This window comes from Grampus griseus (genome assembly GCF_964374135.1).
Source record: "Grampus griseus genome assembly, chromosome: 12".
NCBI classification, from domain to species: domain Eukaryota; kingdom Metazoa; phylum Chordata; class Mammalia; order Artiodactyla; family Delphinidae; genus Grampus; species Grampus griseus.
The window spans coordinates 67,051,061-67,070,094 of record NC_139006.1 but is presented as its reverse complement, the minus strand read 5'-3'; the positions used below and the strand labels follow the sequence as shown (position 1 = coordinate 67,070,094).

The window sequence follows — 19,034 nt, the reverse complement described above, 5'->3', positions numbered from 1 at the left end:
GGGATTTTAAAAAATGCAATTATACCTCTATTTGACAACACCATCTGCTGCCAGCATCTCACTTTGTTGGCTTCTGGTTCTGTTAACTCCTTCATCACTGCAGTTATCTGAGTACTGACACCTCTTTTCAACACAAACCAATGCAAATGTCAAATAGTTAGGGACATATATGCCCTCAGAGGGGTCAACATTATCATGGAGCTCCATAATACCAAGTAATAGAAAGCTTAATATTTCTGCATCTAGTATAAGAAGATGCTAAATTAGATACCTGTTATTTAGTAATTATGACATGATTTTACTTCTGCATTATCTCGGGAGGTTGACATATTAGTTGAAGCAGGTTTAAGGGAAATACTATTCATCTCTGCAAGAGAACTACTAATAAAAATTTCTCTCGCTTGTGTCTCTGATATTAAGTATAGAAGACTACCAGTGTCACCATCACGATGAAGAGAGTAAATTTTCACTTCACAAAGGAGAAACAGGACCCAAAGTTCTGTTAGCCCCAAATATCTCTCCAGGACAAGGGATTTCTGAGTCTTCATCCAATCATAGGGGAGGTGCTAGGGCTTAGAAATCAGAACGTTAAATAGCACAGACCTGTGCTGGAGGCATTGTCTCTTACGTAGTCCTTGTTAACAACTTCACATTCTTTAAGTAAAAATATTTGTGAAATACCATAATTCCTCATGGACAGTTTCAGGAATGAAGATTATCTTTTAGAGAAAGTTTGAGATTATATACTGCGAGATGAATATTGAGACAACATGACTTTGGGACTTAGTAGCAGGCTTAATTCCACAAGAAACTAACTCACATGCTTTGAAAAGGTGTAGATAGAAGTATGGCTTCACCAAGGGAGTTTAAGCTGCTCTAAAATGGATCTCAGACCCTAAGGCACCTTAACTTGTTGTATATAACCAAGTAACTGCCTTGGCACAAATGATGGGCCAAGTCTGCATCACTGAGAAGATCACATATCACCTATTTAAACAAAAGAAGCACAATAGAAGTATCCTAAGAGATGAGAGAACTCTGAAAAGTAGCTTAATTATTGGAAATTTGGAAAGTACTACTAAGGGCTCTCAAATTATGGAGAAAGAAACATCAACAACTAGGACTCTGTAATATTAGAAAAATTCATCATCACAAAGCTGGTGAAAGCTCCAAATTATCCAGTGGGACCTCACTGGTGAGTCAGACACAAACAGGGGCCCCCCTAGATAGAAAACACTGACGTTTCTTCTTCAGGATTACACATCAATGACTTACACTGGCCATTTAAGGTCTAAGAAGGAGCAGAGAGAACTGAAAAAGTCCTGAAGTGCCCAAAGCAAACATTTGCATTTTCTTCAGGTCTCCAAAAGACTTCAGCTAACTGGGTATTCTCACTCATGCTGTTTTTAAAAAACACAAACAGAAACAAAACTCTCTTCTTGTCTTCTTTCAACATGGCTAAACCTCTAGCCTATATTCTGTCTGAACCAATAGAGGATCACGGCCACCTAATTTTCTCTCACCGAAAGCTTACGTAAAAGTATAACCCAATAAGATGTGACCTCGAGGTATAGTCAGCCTGTCTCTCTCTGTGCCTCTGTCTCCCTCATAGTCCCTGGCAGTCTCCTCCAACAGCATGAAGTGAATAAGGGCCTTGGAGCCAGTCAGTTTAAATCCAACTCACAGCATATGATTGATTGCATGACCTTAATTTTTTTAGCCTATTTTCTCAACTGTAATATTCAACAGGGGCACCACTATGAGCCTTGATTAGATTTTGTTTTCTAAAAAAAAATCTGAAACTTTTTTGGGAGGGGACAATCGGAGAATTTGAATATGGACTGGATGTTAGATGGTGCTGAGACATTATTGTTAATTTCCTTAAGGTACGATAATGGTAATGTAACTAGTTGGGGTAATGTCCCTATATTTAGGACATGTATCAGACATATTTAGGGATAAAGTATCATAATGTCTATAATATATTTTTAAATGATTCAGCAAAAGAATAAATGGTAGGTGGGTGGGGAAGAGGGAGAGATGGAGGAAATTGAGGAGAAGAGAGAGAGAAAAACAAAATGTTAATTATTGATGTTAACAATTGTTAAAACTACCCTAGTGGGGTACACAAGGTAACAATTATGAAAACTGCACTAATCCTTCCCAAGAAGTATCATGTCTTCAAGATTATGTTCTACGCCATAGGCTAGGAAACCTACCACCCACATTCTGCACACCACACACTACTGACTTTGTACTCCCAATGTGTAACCTATAGAAAGATATGTACTTACTGCTACGAGTCCAGACCAGGGCATGCTGAGACTTCAGAGGCAAAAATGTTATATGTGGACTTGATCTCCTTATAGAGATCTAAATTTATTTGTTAAAATAGGGCAGAACTTCTTCTTTTCTAACAAATTCTGGATGTTCAGTCTATTCAACATAGCCTAATACACAACTTATTAAAAAAATTTTAATAGCTATAATTTATACCTAAATAGATTCCTTTAAAATGTATAATCTGTTTCAGAAAAGGGAGGGAACTTAGAGGATGACAGGGATTTGTATACAGTATACCCCCCTTAGATATATCACAATATGTTCAGTTTCAATAATACAATATAGGTATTTCAGCATTTCATGAATAATACATTCTTTGACCTTTTAGACTACTTCATAATTGCATATCTAGAAGATATTTTGATGTATCCTGAGACCCTGAACTAAATATTGCTCATCTTTGCTTGGTATTGGCCTGTCCCCAAGAATGACGACTCTACAGCTAGCTTGAGAGATGTGTATTTGATCTAATGCAGATAGAATACTGAGACACTTCATCTTCTTTCAAGATTTCTAGATGAATTCACAAAATGTCAACACCATCTTCAGTTGACATCCCTCTCTTCCCCTCTTAGGGACATTCAATCCTTCCTGAGATTTTTCAGGACATAACTATTGCTTTACTGTATATTTTTCCAACTTCACCACAATTGTAACTAACTTGTTTAAAACCAAGCACATCATTGATCTAAAGAATAAGGTCTTCAAACACCTTAAATGCCTTAAATTACAATTTAATTGTAATTTTCTATATATACAGTTGTATATTTTCTATATATTTTCTATATTACAGTTGTAATTTTCTATATATACAGTTATACTTTATCATGTATATTTATACTACACTGTCTATACTTCTGTAGAGTGGGAATCATGTCACCCCAATGAGGCAAAGACTCTTAAGCACCATGGTCCAGTGGTATTCTGGTAAACTAGTACCACTCGAAAGAAAACAAAAAGTAAGCTTATATTTATAGATAGTATTTGTCAATTTTGTGGTGCACATACTTTCCATTACCAACTGTTTAATCACCAGAAGGCAAAATTCCTGAATATTTAACAATTGCCTTTCCCAAGGTGACACAAGATAGGTCTAGTAACCAACTAATCCTGACCTTATTGCTCATATGATTTTCATCAATACACAATCAAACCATAAAATTTAGAATGTTGTCATTAAATATCAAAACCATATTTTATATATGTCTACAACACCCAGGAAGACTCAGGCACCTCAATCTATATTAATTCAATCCTTTGTTCATTCTGTCACTTAACAAATATTTACTGAGTCTTTGGATCCCAATATAATTAGCATTAGTAACCAAAACAGGATCTCTGTGTAGCATAAGAAAATCTGTGATAGATACAGGATTTTTTTTTTACTTTTCCCTGAGAAGTTCCATATGTGAAAGTTAAATACTTAAGTAGCCTCAGACTCAGTTTTACCATATGTAAAATTAAATATATTAGGACTAATTACAGAAAGATAAAATGAACTAGAAGAGTACATATCTTCAAAATATGGCCACAGTATACCCCATGCCACATGCTGTTCTATAGTGTGATCATTCCACTCAAGATCACATCATCAATATGTAAAGCCTTTGTCCCCTCCTCTTGTTTCTGAGCAGAGCTGAGAGCTGCATAAGCCAACAGAATATAGTGGAAGTGACACTGTACAGTAGCCTCTGCTTGGGTTTTTATTACTTCACTTTTCTTCCTATTCATCATCATAGCTTTTTGACCATAAAAGAGACTTAATGGTTACACTGATAAGTAGCCAAAAGATATAAAAATCCTTTCTATGAGACTTCAAGTAAGTAGCTGTTAAGTATTGAAATGACTCCACTTTTAAGGGACTGTTTGCCACCTGACCCTAAAAGATTACAGGCTAGTTTGAGAGTGCTTGTCCTTTGAGGTCTAGAGCATCATGGGACAAGATGGCACATGCCATGTTAACCATCATATCCCTCGGGTTTAGCATTATTCCTGGCACTTAGTAAGCACTTAGGAAATATTTTTGGTGAATAAACAAGTGAGAACAACATAGACCCAGGAAGTAGATTCCAATAGTATAGACCTACACTGCCCAAGATAAGAATAATGCTTTTTTTCATTATAACTCACTTTGTAGGAGCTCTCCTTGGTGCTGAAAACTACATCTTGCCGGCAGTACTGATAATTATCATTATCAGTAGGGGCTTAGGGGTACATGGAAGAGATCCCTGCCTCCAAACACGAGTGGAAGTGTAGAATTCTTATTGTAGGGAGGTTTTGCGCCGTTGTCAATCCAACCACCTAATGCAACTGTGGATGCATAAGGGAGGGAGACTGACTAAACAATGAGACCTTTCTCCTCACCCAGAGACAAAGAGAGGCTAGAAACTGGGTAAAAGCAGTATAATCTTCAAGCAAGAAAGACCAACATCCAGAAACAGAATATTTCGTTTCTAGTGTGCACACCATTGACTAGAAGACCATTATGTGTGCCTAAATTTGAATGTTATGGTTACCCTTTCCTTTCTTCAACAAAAGTACTATGATGCCATACTCAGGACCTTGAATAACATGCATCTAGCATTAAGGTATTTTCCTTATATTCTTTGGTAATATGTCTTCAATCATAAAAGGAGAAAAATCTCTGATCGCTCACAAAAGAGTCGTGACCATATTTAGCCAACACAATTCTTCTGCCTGAAATATAAAAAAGTTCCTGCTGTTCTTGTTTAATACAAAATAATTCAAGGAAAAAAGAAATAATAACATATCTTTTATGGGGACCTGATTTTTTTTACTTATATAATTTAAATCACCCTAAGCTACAATCATATCCTAGGACTTACACCTCCATCCCCAAGCTTATGACTCCACCCACTTTACCACAAGTCTTCCAAAGTTGAAAATTATGTGCTGAGTTTTTTCATACTCTGAAAGTATCTTAGAACTTCAAGCACTGAGATCGTAAGGACTGTATGAAACACTAGAAACACTGGTAAAGGAGGAGAACTGATATCAAAGGAAAAACAACACAGACTCTAAGAAATAAAGGGATTGAGGACACCAACAAGAATAGAAAAAGCAACCACTCAATGAACACACACTATGTGCAGGCTTTTGCCCAGGAGTCTGTATACATTACTACATGTATCCTCAGAACAGATCTACAAAGTAATCTTATCATACCTATCTACAAATAAAGAAACTGAGCAATAGAGAAATCAAATAATGCGGCCCTTTTCCACTTGTCTAGTGAAAAGGGGAATAAGTTTTACAACCAGGCACTCTGATTCTAAATTCTGTGCCTTTCACCAGTAAGCCTTGCCATAATGAATCAATATGAAATTCAAATTTCCAAGACAGACAGCCAACAGTTTTCTGTCACTTTTTCCTTTTTGATTTATCCAAGTAGAATTTAATTCCAAAATTAATGGTTCTTGTTTCACACATCTGATCTATTTCTCTAGGAACACTAATTGGTTTGAAAGCAGGTCAGGATTGTTCTGTACCCACATTAGTGTCTAGAACCATACACATATGGCCCCTGAGGCGTGCTCAGATATTGATCCAATTAAATTCTTAACCAGGTTTGTGTCTAAGCATTTCTTCATTCTAATTTTTAGAACAAGGATTCACTCGGAATTTTAAATTTAACATTTCAGATCTGGGGAAGACCTGAGAGAATAGCCAGTTACAGAAAGAAGACATGACTTGTTCAAGGTCACAGAGCCAGTTACTGTCAGAGCTAGGAAAATCAGTGGGGGAATCAGGCCACTTTGGTAGGAGATGAACAATTTCTCCCCCTGCAGATAGTGAGAGGAGGGTTGGGAGAGCATCGGGGCAAAGAAGTAAGCAAGAAAATAAGTGGTTACAACTGGGAGCAATTGAGGAGAGACGAAATGGGGACCCGGAGGGAATGTCTGATAGTTGGTACGTCCCTGTCATGGAAGCAGTTAAGTAGCACAAGGAGCCCTGGTGGGAGGCAGCTGGCACACGTTTTTCCTGAACTGTAGCTTCAGTGATCATTGCCGTTCTTGTCAGAATGGTCTAGTGTATTCAGAACGCAGCAGTCCTCAGATTTCTAGTGGGGGAAGAGGTATGTCCTAAGTTGAACTGATACAGATGGCTGAGAGAGAAACCTTGGAGGGTCAGACTAGAAGATTTCCACATGGATTCAGCAGCAGGGACTAGGGGGAAGGGAACTACTGTGTGGATGTCACAGATGAACAGATACCAACTTACCACAGATAAGAATGTTCTGGCAACTGCAATATCCATCACCAGAAAGGATTGCCTTAAAGAAGAGCGGAGTAACCCCCAGCCACTTGCAGCATTCAAGCAGAGGCTAGATGTCGGGGATGGGCTGAAACAAATTTAAATACCAAATTTAAATTTAGGCTTATTTTACCTTTTATATTATTTACAAATCCACAGATTCTAATATTTTAAATTAGCTTATAATTCACAGTGTATCCCAAAGTTATCCAGGGGAATGCCACCCCACTCTCTTGAATTCAAGGCAAAGTTCTGCTCTAGAATCACCTGAGACCATAGCCTAGAAATAATAACTTATCTCACATTTGTGTATAGCACTTTAACAGTTTATGAAGCTCTTTCATTTCTAGGACTTTATATGACCCCACACATACACACAGAGAGAACCCTAAGGAAAGGAAAGCAAAGGCAGTACTGTCGTTTCCCATTAGGTCCAAGGAAATGGGGGTCATTCAATTACCTAATGGGTTATTAAATTTCCACTACATGGTAGGCACCTTTCTAGGCACTGGGGATACAGAGGTGGAAAAACAGTCCTAGACTCTATCTCATGAAGCTCACATTTTTAAGAGAGATACAGGCAATGAAAAGTAAATCAATATACATTATATTCTGAAGTGACAAATGCTATAGACAGCAATGATTTAGGGTAAGTGTAGGTGAAGATTAAGGGTATGAGAGGTGCTACTTTATAAAGTGCTGTGAGGGAAGACCCGAGACTTTTAGGAGACGATGGAGCAAGACTTGAGGCTGCCTTTAAAAAAAAGACATTATAGGTCCTGAAATAAGGGCATTTGGGGCATATTCAAAGCACAGAAAAGAAGTGAGTATGGCTGGACTGAAGTGAACAAAGCAGGGAAAGGTAGGAGACTAGATCAGGTCGTGCAAAGCACTGCAGATCATTTAATAAACTTTGGCTTTTGCTCTCGCTAAGGCGAAAAGCCATTGAATGTTCTGAGCATAGAAGCACATAACCTAACAGCTTAAAGGGATAACTCAGATTTCTATGCAGATTAGAGGCTGGGGGATGAACAAGGATAGGAAGAGTGTGAACTGCTAAAGGCTATTGCAAAAACTCTGGCAAGAAGAATGATGTTTTGGAAAAGGCCAGTAGTGGTACAGATGGTAGGAAGTGATTGGATTTAGGATTTATTTTGAAGGTAGAATAATGGAATGAATGCTGGATGAATGAACATTATAATACAAGCCTTTCCATTTTAATCTACATGGCATAATGCAATCATTGACCTTGGGCAAGTCATTTAACTCGGCATCATCTTCATCAGTTTAAAATCCAGACGCTCTTAACACTTGCAAACTCAATACAGTACTCTTTCCAGTTTAACACGTTTAAGTGCTAGCTCTGGAGCCTCTTCTTGTACAGTACAAGGATGAGGGCACTGGCGATATCTTACTACACAAGACCTGCTTCTTAGACGTGTACAAACCCCTGCCTGTTTAGAAAGATGGTAACACCTCCCACCGTGGCACATATATGCAGTTAGTCACACAACTACACAGAGCTCCCTACACGTCCTTGGCATTGAGGTTGCCTGCTTTTGTCTAAATGTGTGTCTGTAATACTCACAGGATCCCTGGGAGGTAAACTGGCTCATGGAGAGACCGAGGCAATGAGACGTAAAAGGCTGGCCTTCAGTCACTGAGATCTCAGTGGGATATGGTTTTGGTCTCATGTTCAGTACAATCCTTTCTTAGTCATTGAGCAGTGCTTTTCCTAAAATGCTCCAAAAAATATTCATGGAGAGAGCCAGATGCAAAGTGACGTTTTGGAGGTTTAAGAGTAAGAGAGACAATTTACATGTTCCATAAAATGAGGGGGCAGTGGACTCGCCTTGCTGGCGGCAATTTGCTTTCTATGCAATTAGAAATTGTTTTTGTTGCTGCAAGTGAGATTTACAGTCTGTACTTCTGAACATAGTTTCAAAAAAGTATGCAGGCCCCAGTGCAAGTTAGAGCTCATGTTAGAAAACTGGTAGACGGAGGTTTTCACTGGGTGGTTGACTGCCTCTTCTATCCCCTTCTGTGAAGGCCACTCAGGAGAATATATTCTCAGCAAAACCTTTATCCAAACTACAAAATAAACTGAAATTTGTGTTCAATTCCTTCCCTCTCATCTGCCCTTTTTTTGGGTCTCATCTTCACTTCCTGTCTTCTTTCAAGACTCCTGGTTTGCTGTAGCCCCAGAATAAATGACCCCAAAACACATCCATTCACAAAAAGTCTTTCCTACTTTTTGATTGTTAAAATTGGACTCTGGACAGAGTGATTCTAAATCTAAAAGAATATATCTTAAGTGGTGCGTGTAATGTCCTGTGACCTTATTTGGAAATAAGGTCTTTGCAGATGTAAATAGTTAAGGATTTTGAGACAAAACCATCCTAGATTTAGGGTGGGCCCTGAATCCAGTGACTGGTGCCTTAGAGGAAGAGAAGAAGACAGAGAAGAAGGTCATGTGAAGATGGAGGCAGAGATTGAGTGACGCTGTTGTAAGTCACAGAACACCAAAGGCCATCAGAGGGTAAAAAAGACAAGAAAGTCCCCTGGAGCCTCCAGAGGAAGTATGCCCCGAATGACATCTGATTTCCAAATTCTATCCTCCAGAACTAGGAAAGAACAAATGTGTTTTAAGCTACCAAGATTGTGGTAATTTGTTATGGGAGCCCTAGGAAACCAACATGGTGGATTTGAACCATCATGACACTTGCACAGGGAGAAAGTTATGGGCAGGTGGCCTTCACTCAGCCCATCAAGTCACATCATGGTATACAGAACTACCCATATGCCTACATTCAGGGACTCCCAGAAATCTCTAGTTAATAGTACAGTTTCTGTTGGCTGACTGCCTGGATTGAACCCCAGCCCATCACTCCCTAAATGTGGGGTTCTGGGCAAATAACATCTGTACTCCTTAGTTTTCCATCTGTAAAATGGAGCTTAAGACTATACCTTCCTCAAAAAGCCCTTGTGAAGATGAAGTGAGATTGCATGTTAAACTCTCAGAACAGTGACTAACACATACTAAGGGCTCAAAAATATCAGCTAATTTTTATTAAAAGAGGCTAGGTACGAGCCACTATGGAGAACAGTATGGAGGTTCCTTAAAAGAACTAAAAATAGAGTTACCATATGATCCAGCAAGCTTATCCCTGGGCATATACCCAGAGAAAACTCTAAATCAGAAAGATACATGCACCCTAATGTATACAGCAGCACTATTTACAATAGCCAAGACATGGAAACAACCTAAATGTCCATCGACAGACAAATGGATAAAAAGATGTGGTACATTTATACAATGGAATATTACTCAGCCATAAAGAGAATGAAATAATGCCATTTGCAGCAACATGGATGGATGTAGAGACTATCATATTAAGTGAAGTAAGTCAGACAGAAAAAGACAAATTTCATATGATATTGCTTATATGTGGAATCTAAACAAAATGATACAAGTGAACTTATTTACAAAACAGAAACAGACTCACAGACATAGAAAACAAATTTGTGGTTACCAACAGGGAAATGGGGGAAGGATAAATTAGGAGTTTGGGATTAACGGATACACACCACCACAAATAAAATAAATAAACTAAATGTATGTATAAAATAAATGAAATAAATATATAGCACAGAGAACTATATTCAATATCTTTTAATAACCTACAATGGAAAAGAATCTGAAAAAGAATGTATATATATATATGTGTATGTGTGTGTATATTTGTGTGTGTGTGTAACTAAATCACTACGTTGTACACCTGAAACACAACGTTGTAAATCAACTATACTTCAATTAAAAAAAAGAGAGAGAGAGGCAGTTGCCCCAGTCTCCACAGTCGCTTTAGGCGTCAGCTCTGTTGCAGGCGCCTCTGACTGAGCTTCGCCTGGTGTACTGACGGACGGACGGACGGACGGACGGACTGACGCGAGGCCGCGCTCCCACCGGCCTCCTCCGACCGCCCAGCGGCCGGCAAACACCACGGGCAACGCTGCCGAGTCCCAGCCCGAAGGCAGGCAGCCTGGCGAAGACTTTCAAGATTTTTCTCCCTGTTGCAGGACTTATGGTTAAAGTTCCTGTGAGGTTGTATTTGTCCTGTAAATTACTGCTTTTCCAAAGCCTCCTGTTAATGTCCCCTGATGACGGTGGCTTTTACGCGACCATTGTCGCGGGGGCGAGGCTGCGTGCGGTGCTGGCGGTGTTCATGTTCATCGCGTGGAAGGAGGGGATGCCTGACTGGCGGGAAGAGAAAAACGAGGGGGGCAGCCCTTGCTTCCAAGCTACAGGCGTGGCCGGGAAGCCCTGAAAGAGGTTTTCTTTTTTTTCTTGTCCGTGTTTAAAAAAAAAAAAAAAGTGTGGGTTTTTTGTTTTGGGGGATTTTTTCTGTTTAAGTGGGGTGGACGGTGGCGGGGAGGGAAATTAACTATTTACTGTAGCTTATACTTTGGTAAAAATGTGGGGCGGGGTGGAGGGCTGACATTTTTCTCGACTGCCTGTTACGTGCCAAGTGCTTTTCGTTCTGGACAAAATGCTTTTGACTGAGATCATGTTTGACCCATGCAAATATTAGTGTCAAAATAGAAGCTAGGATAAAGTAACACTTATTAGTAGGTTTAGAATTTATTTCACATTAAAATACGTGTCCTGAGGTAATTTTTATGGCTTGGCTCAAGCAACAGTTTTAAGAGTGCACCTTCACTGATGCTGTTCACAGAGATGTGGACGTGCTGTCGCTGCTTTCTACCTCTGCCTACTCTGTAGCCTATTATGATGATGAAGTTGACGAAGTAAACCAGTATCAACGACTAGGTCCAGAAGACCTGGAAAAAACTGAAATAGGTCCTGAACCCACTCTTTTTTGGTAAGGCAAAGTCCTCCTGCATGCAACTGCACTACAGATGTAAAGAAGCAAGTGGCTATTTCCACATCCTGAGAGCTGTAGTGCGCAATCCAGTAGAGGATGGAAAAGATACCCTTTGATATCTTTTCTGCAGATACTGCAGAGATGCTGCAGATCACCAAGCAAGTCATGGGATTAGATGTACCTATAACAGAGAGGAAGCTTGAGAGGAGGAGCAGTAAACCTCATGAAAACATCACTGGCATCAGATCTCAAAACCAAGGCTCTTTGGCCCAGGGAAAAAAAAATGTAATGAGCAAATTTTCATCTCTAAATCAAAAAGTGAAACAGACCAAATCCAATATAAATATTGGCAATCTACGAAAGCTAGGGAACTTTACAAAACCTGAAATGAAAGTTAACTCTCTAAAACCAAACTTAAAGTAAATCTTTGGGAGTCTTGAAATCATGGAAAACACTAGTATGATGGATAAGAAAGCCCAGGCAGTCAGATGGGGAAATGTCTTCAGAGAATGACTCACACCACTCTGATGAATTCCTTACTCTGATGAATTCCAAGTCTGATGAAGACAGGCAGCTAGCTAACTCTCTAGAGAATGCAGGGCCAGTAGACTATGTGCTTCCTAGCTGTGGTAGTATTGCTTCAATACCTCGATTAGGCAGTCGATCCCAGTCTATGAGCGACACTGATATTAGCATTCATGTTCCTTCAGAGGTTATTATTGCTCATGAAAGTGGGCCTGGAAAAGGCTATGAGTCTTCTCTGAAGAAAAGTCCTTCGTCTGACAACATAAACAACACTGACTGGCTTTGCCAAGCCCATGGATATTTATTGCCACAGATTTGTTCAAGATGCACAAAACAAAATGAGCCAGCTGTCAGAAACCAGGTCTGTTTCTCAGGCTAGTGAGGGAGGAAATCACATGACCAATCAAGTTTCTAACGAAGACGCTCAATTTGAATCAATGGAACAGATACCTTCTCTACCATCTCAATTAGATGTGTCTTTGTCTGCAACAGGCCCACAGCTTTTGTCAGTTGAACCAGTGCATTCAGTTGTATCTCAAAAGACCCCCGGCTCCGAATCTGGCACACTTGAACTTGAGAGAGGGCTTCACGTAACTCCTTCTCCTTTAGAGAGCTGTAGCAGCAGAGCAGTCTCTCCCTTTGCAAAGATTCGAAGTTCCATTGTCCAGCCCGCTAATATCACCTAAGCTGGATTAACCCAGGGGATAAGCTTTGCCATGGCAAGGGTTCAGAAGAGCCCTGCAGAACCTGAAGTAGTTAATGAAGTCCGGCAGAAAGAACTTAAAAATGTTTACTCAATGCAGACACACATAATTCAGATTTAGTTTTTAGCCACTCAGAATCCTGTGGCTTTTATTTAATCCAAAAAAAAAAGGAGGTGTCATATAACCTGTACTGTCTTTGAATCTAGGGATCACAAATTCTAATTATGTTTATTTGGAAAGATTTTAAAAGGAGACTGAACCTGAGAGCTAGGACAATGGAAGTGCATCATTCTAGAATGTGTAGACCTGAGTAGCTTATATACTACAGAGCAGTTTCCTCTTTAAAAGTAATTCAGGAATAGATTACTTTGGGACATAATAACCTGAACCTTTTTTGGAGTGGTGTGGGTGGGTAGAATGTATGGACGTGGATCCATTTAGGTGATTAGCATTTTTCATAATTTGTTTTTGTTCTGTTTGTCAGTTCATTTCAAGGTAAATACTTAGTTTTTAGTGACTTCAAAGTGTTACTAGTATGGAGAAGCATTTTCATATAAAAACTATTGGCTTAGTTTTTGATGGCTTAACCATTCCCTATAAAGAGCTAATTGAGGGCCAATGGCGCTACAGTCAAGAAATGAATGCCCATTTGATCCTAATTTTCCCCACATTCTACTTAAATTTAAAATACTGCTACCTTGTACACCTCAAAGTCTAGGAGCATTAAGACTTGTCAGTCATAAAACCTGAGATGTCAGATGTGAATACCAGCACCTATCAATTTTGCTCTCTTTTCAGAAATGTTAAGAATGTATACATATTGGATACCGGTAATGCTTGAAAGAAGTCTTTCAAGTTGTAATTTTTTGCAGGGGGCAGTCCATGACATCCTGTGTAGACAAGCACAACTGTTGAAAATTTAGTCTGAAGCACAACTGTGCTAAAACTTTAGGTTTTATGACTGTAACCTTGATCACGTGGAACCAGGGCCTTGTCTGTAAGCCTATACAGTAAGAAAGTTGCACACCTTATTCCAAACAAGTATTGGTTTGTCTGATATCTTTCGAGTCTTACTCTGTTGAAGTGATTCTCAGCTAAACATTGTCTGTTGTAACTTCGATATTTCCGCTTTTGTTATTTATTAGTGGTATCTTTTTTCGAAGTGTCAGATGTTGTGACTATTTAAAATAAAATATCATTGTAATTTAAAAAGAAAAAAAACAGAAAGAAACTAGGCAGTAGTATTTCAACTACTAGTTTCCTTTCTGCATTCATCTTATATGGAGTGAAACATTATTATAGAAATGTATTCTTTTTTTCTTTAATAGATCTTTATTGGAGTATAATTGCTTCACAGTACTGTGTTAGTTTCTGTTGTACAACAAAGTGAATCAGCCACATGCATACATATGTCCCCATATGCCCTCCCTCTTGCATCTCCCTCCCACCCTCCCTATCCCACCCTTTTAGATCATCACAAAACACCAAACTGATCTCCCTGTGCTATGCGGCTGCTTCCCACCAGCCAAGTATTTTACATTCGGTAGTGTATATATGTCGATGCTACTCTCACTTCGCCCCAGCTTCCCCCTCCCACTCATGTCCTCAAGTACATTCTCAATGTCTACGTCTTTATTCCTGCCCTGCAACTAGGTTCATCAGTACCTTTTTTTTTTTTTTTTAGATTCCATATATACGCATTAGCATACAGTATTTGTTTTTCTCTTTCTGACTTCACTCTGTATGACAGACTCTAGGTCCATCCACCTCACTACAAATAACTCAACTTCGTTTCTTTTTATGGCTGAGTAATATTCCATTGTACATATGTGCCACATCTTCTTTATCCATTCATCTGTCACTGGACACTTAGGTTGCTTCCATGTCCTGGCTATTGTAAATAATGCTGCTATGAACACTGGGGTCCATGTATCTTTTCAAATTAGTGTTTTTCTCTCTTTTCAGATAAACACCCAGGAGTGGAATTGGCGGTCATATGGTAGTTCTTTTAGTTTCTTAGAAACCTCCATACTGTTTTCCATAGTGGCTGCACTAATCTACATTTCCACCGTGAGTGCAGGAGGGTTCCTTTCCTCCCAGGTGTGATATTCTTTATAGTCAGTGCCTTCACATACATTATTTCATTACACTCCCTTAACAACCTTATAGGTCACACAGAGAAGAAAAATTGTCTCCTTTTAAAGATGAAGAAACTGGGAATCAGAGATATAAGTTCTCACCAAGATCACACAGCTGTGGCAGAGGGAAGAATAAAATCCAGGTTTCCCGGCTCCATTCTACACCTGTTTGCATAATGTTTCTATATAGACAAGGGGACTCACTGAATCAATGCAGGAATCCTTAAAGGATTGTCAGAGTTCTCAAGACATAGTCCTCGGTTACTATCATTTGTCTCATTTTTTTGGCTTAGACCACAAAGGTACCCACTAAATCACCTGTCACCTTGCAAAGGGGAAGACAAGGAAGAGTAGCCACTTCCTCTCTGACCCTCACCTTCTAACACCGATCACTCTGTTAGACTAGTTATGTTGTCACCTTGTGTGCTTCAAAGAGTGAGAGAAACACACTCCTTCACCAAGGTCTTGGGTAAAGGCAGTATGGGGGTCTATCACAAAGGAATACATCAGAGGTAAGTAAGACCCCAAAGACAGATGGTCAGAGAAGGACCCTGTTTTGAGGGAGGGCCAGGAGAGGGTAAATGCCACAGTAGAACCTCAGTGTTCTCTCTGATCTGTGAACAGCCCTGTTGGGGAAAGTTCCAAAGTAAATTATAGACCTTCTCTCCCCATCCCCAGGGCCATGAACATAAGTTCTCTAAATATTAAATTTTTATATTTAATTCTACTAGTTACTACCTATATTTGTGTGTATGTAAATGTTTAATATCTTCTTACAGAGGTAGCACCCAAGAAACAGAGAGGTTAAGTACCTTGTTCAGGTGCATTCAGCATAGTCAGTGGTATAGCGATAAGGACTTCTGTGCCTAGCAACATTATTTATTGTAAGTTGTTTATATTATTATACTGTCTCCCCAGGGATCTTGCAGGGTCTTTAATGCCAGGGTCTGGATCATATGCATCTGTCCCATACTGCCTTGCGAGTTATTAGACAAAGAAGAGATCTCAGTGGAGTTAGAATAACTAGGCTCCAATTGTGTCCATGGGCCAAGCAGGTCCCCCTGTGGACCTTCACTTCATCATCTCCAAAATGATTAGACTCAGTTCATGGGACCTCTTCCAGCTCTAACATTCAATGATCCTGTTATGCCCTGTCCCTCCATTCCTCCCCAACTGCAGAGCACAGCAAGAAATAAGCTTCCTTCCAAATAACGACTTGGGGCACCTCCACCCCTGTCCGCGGGCAGCCCCAGCACGGTACTCCGGTAGACCAGGAGAAGGTTTAGGCCCCTGCTTCCCCCTCGCTGCTCCCTCTTCCCCCCCTGCCGCACTTTCCCCCTACACACCTGTCTCCAGACCTTGGCTTCCTGGGTCACAGTGGGAAACTCCCACCTACCAGCTGCGTTGGTTTTATTCTTGAGAAAAGAGAACAGCTGGGTGATTTAAAGATGGAACTTACGACCCACTTAACTAGTCAACTCTAGTTGTCAAGCCCCGAAGCTGCATTTAAGGACTGGAGCTGTGGATGTGACATGAAAGCCAAGAGGCCCAGATGCTTTGTTCCCAACCCTCCCCTGCCAGCAGGAGGGACTGCATACTTTATGAGATTTTTTCCAAAGAGCTTCTGCTGGGTTGCTTTGGTCTTTTTCTTTTCTTTATAAAAGGTATTTACTAGTGTATGGTCTTTAAAGCCTTTTGGCTTAGGGAAGAAAGAAGGTCAGCACGTTAACAAATTAGACATGTTCCCCCTGGCCAGGCCATCGAAAGCTAATTTTTACTTGGACTCAGCCTAACCCATCTTTAGCTCCTGACAGTATTTAAATGATGGAAAGCTTTGTTCAAATTCATAAAATATTTTACAGAGGAGTAAAACAGATCTTACAGACCCGTTTCTCATTAAAAAGTCAATGCCGGGAACATCTGATGCTATAGAACTGTCTGATTCAACTTGGCAGGTCAAGCCTGACTAATCCTATCTTCCGACGGGTGAATTTATTTCGCCTGAAAATGATTTCCTCACAAGCTGACAGATTATGTACTCTAAACTTATACTTTTATAAGACATTACTAGAATGTGGATCAAACCTAATTCATCCATTAAACAAAATGCAGGGAAAAAATCTACACTGCAAATTAATACTTAGAAGCCATAAGCAAGGGATTCTAAGTCCTATTAGAAATTGGATGGTGTCCGCAGCCAAAGAGCAGAGGCAGAAAGAACACTTGGAAGAAAACCTTTTTCAAGTTTACATAGTCTGAGTCCGTAGCTGTTATAGTTGGAAAACATGAGAACCTACTTTTTCGAACTTTCCTTAGAATCAGTAAATTAAGACAAATACTACTATATGACATAAAGACCACGGGACCCAGAATCAGAACTGGGTTCTATGTTTAGTTCTGCCTCTTACTCATTTTGGAATACTAGGGGGAAAAACACTTCCCCTGTCTGGACCCCAATTACTTCATCTATTAGTGTAGGTTTCAAACTTGTCTTTTTATTGCATCCAGCAGTTTTATTCTTTGGCTCTCAATTTAAGTGTTAATTACAGAGACAAACTTCTAATGTGGCCCCTAAATATTTAGGCCTCTTTTCCAAGGTCAAATCCACACTCACCTTGTTAACCCTCACTTCATCTTTAGAAATGCCTGATACGGTCTCTCATTTTAGAGTGCTGCTTTCAGAAATGTGTCTTTAGCTAATGTGTCTTTTTAGCTATTTTTATGTGTAATTCTTAGTGTTTTTTCTGGGTAAACTGTTATGCTAATACCCAAAACACGATTTCCCATGTGTTCTCCAAATGTCCCCATTTTTCTTTCTGGGCAGAGCTAAGATTACATGTCTCTGTCACCTTTTTTTTTTTTTTTTTTTAACATTTTTATTGGAGTATAATTGTTTTACAATGGTGTTAGTTTCTGCTATATAACAGAGTGAATCAGCTATATATATACATATATCACCATTTCTCCTTCCTCTTACGTCTCCTTCCCACACTCCCTATCCCACCCCTCTAGGTGGTCACAAAGCACTGAGCTGATCTCCCTGTACTATGTGGCTGCTTCCCACTAGCTATCTGTTTTACATTTGGTAGTGTATATATGTCCATGCCACTCTCTCACTTTGTCCCAGCTTACATTCCCCCCTCCCTGTGTCCTGAAGTCCATTCTCTATATCTGCGTCTTTATTCCTTACCTGCCCCTAGGTTCATCATAACCAATTTTTTTTTCTTTTAGATTCCATATATATGTGTTAGCATATGGTATTTGTTTTTCTCTTTCTGACTTACTTCACTCTGTATGACAGACTCTAGGTCCATCCACGTCACTACAAATAACTCAATTTCGTTTCTTTTTATGGCTGAGTAACATTCCATTGTATATATGTGCCACATCTTCTTTATCCATTCATCTCTTGTTGGACACTAGGGTTGCTTCCATGACCTGGCTATTGTAAATAGAGCTGAAATGAATATTGTGGCACATGACTCCTTTTGAATTATTGTTTTCTCAGGGTATATGTCCAGTAGTGGGATTGCTAGGTCGTATGGTAGTTCTATTTTTAGAATTTTAAGGACCTCATACTGCTCTCCATAGTGGCTGTATCAATTTACATTCCCACCAACAGTGCAAGAGGGGTCCTTTTTCTCCACACCCTCTCCAGCATTTATTGTTTGTACATATTTTGATGATGGCCATTCTGACTGTCATGAGGTGATATCTCATTGTAGTTTTGATTTGCATTTCTCTAATGATGAGTGATGTTAAGCATCCTTTCATGTGTTTGTTGGCAATCTGTATATCTTGTTTGGAGAAATGTCTATTTAGGTTTTCTGCCCATTTTTGGATTGGGTTGCTTGTTTTTTTGATTTTGAGCTGCATGAGCTGCTTGTATGTTTTGGAGATTAATCCTTTGTCAGCTGCTTCATTTGCAAATATTTTCTCCCATTCTGAGGGTTCTCTTTCATCTTGTTTATGGTTTCCTTTGCTGTGCAAAACTTTTAAGTTTCATTAGGTCCCATTTGTTTATTTTTGTTCTTATTTCCATTTCTCTAGGAAATGGGTCATATAGGATCTTGCTGTAATTTATGTCATAGAGTGTTCTGCCTATGTTTTCCTCTAAAAGTTTGATAGTGTCTGGCCTTATATTTAGGTCTTTAATCCATTTTGAG

At 39.5% G+C, this 19,034-nt stretch overlaps 1 pseudogene across 1 annotated transcript in view; it reads left to right on the top strand.

The window, feature by feature from the left end:
* The window catches only part of LOC309830533 (phosphatidylinositide phosphatase SAC2-like), a 158,533-nt pseudogene extending 145,683 nt beyond the window's left edge, over positions 1-12,850 (top strand). Inside the window, exons 3-4 of the transcript in view lie at positions 10,757-10,923; positions 11,324-12,850. The product of the transcript in view is annotated as a phosphatidylinositide phosphatase SAC2-like (transcript). The remainder of the gene's footprint in view (positions 1-10,756; positions 10,924-11,323) is intronic.
* Positions 12,851-19,034: the final 6,184 nt, after the last annotated feature.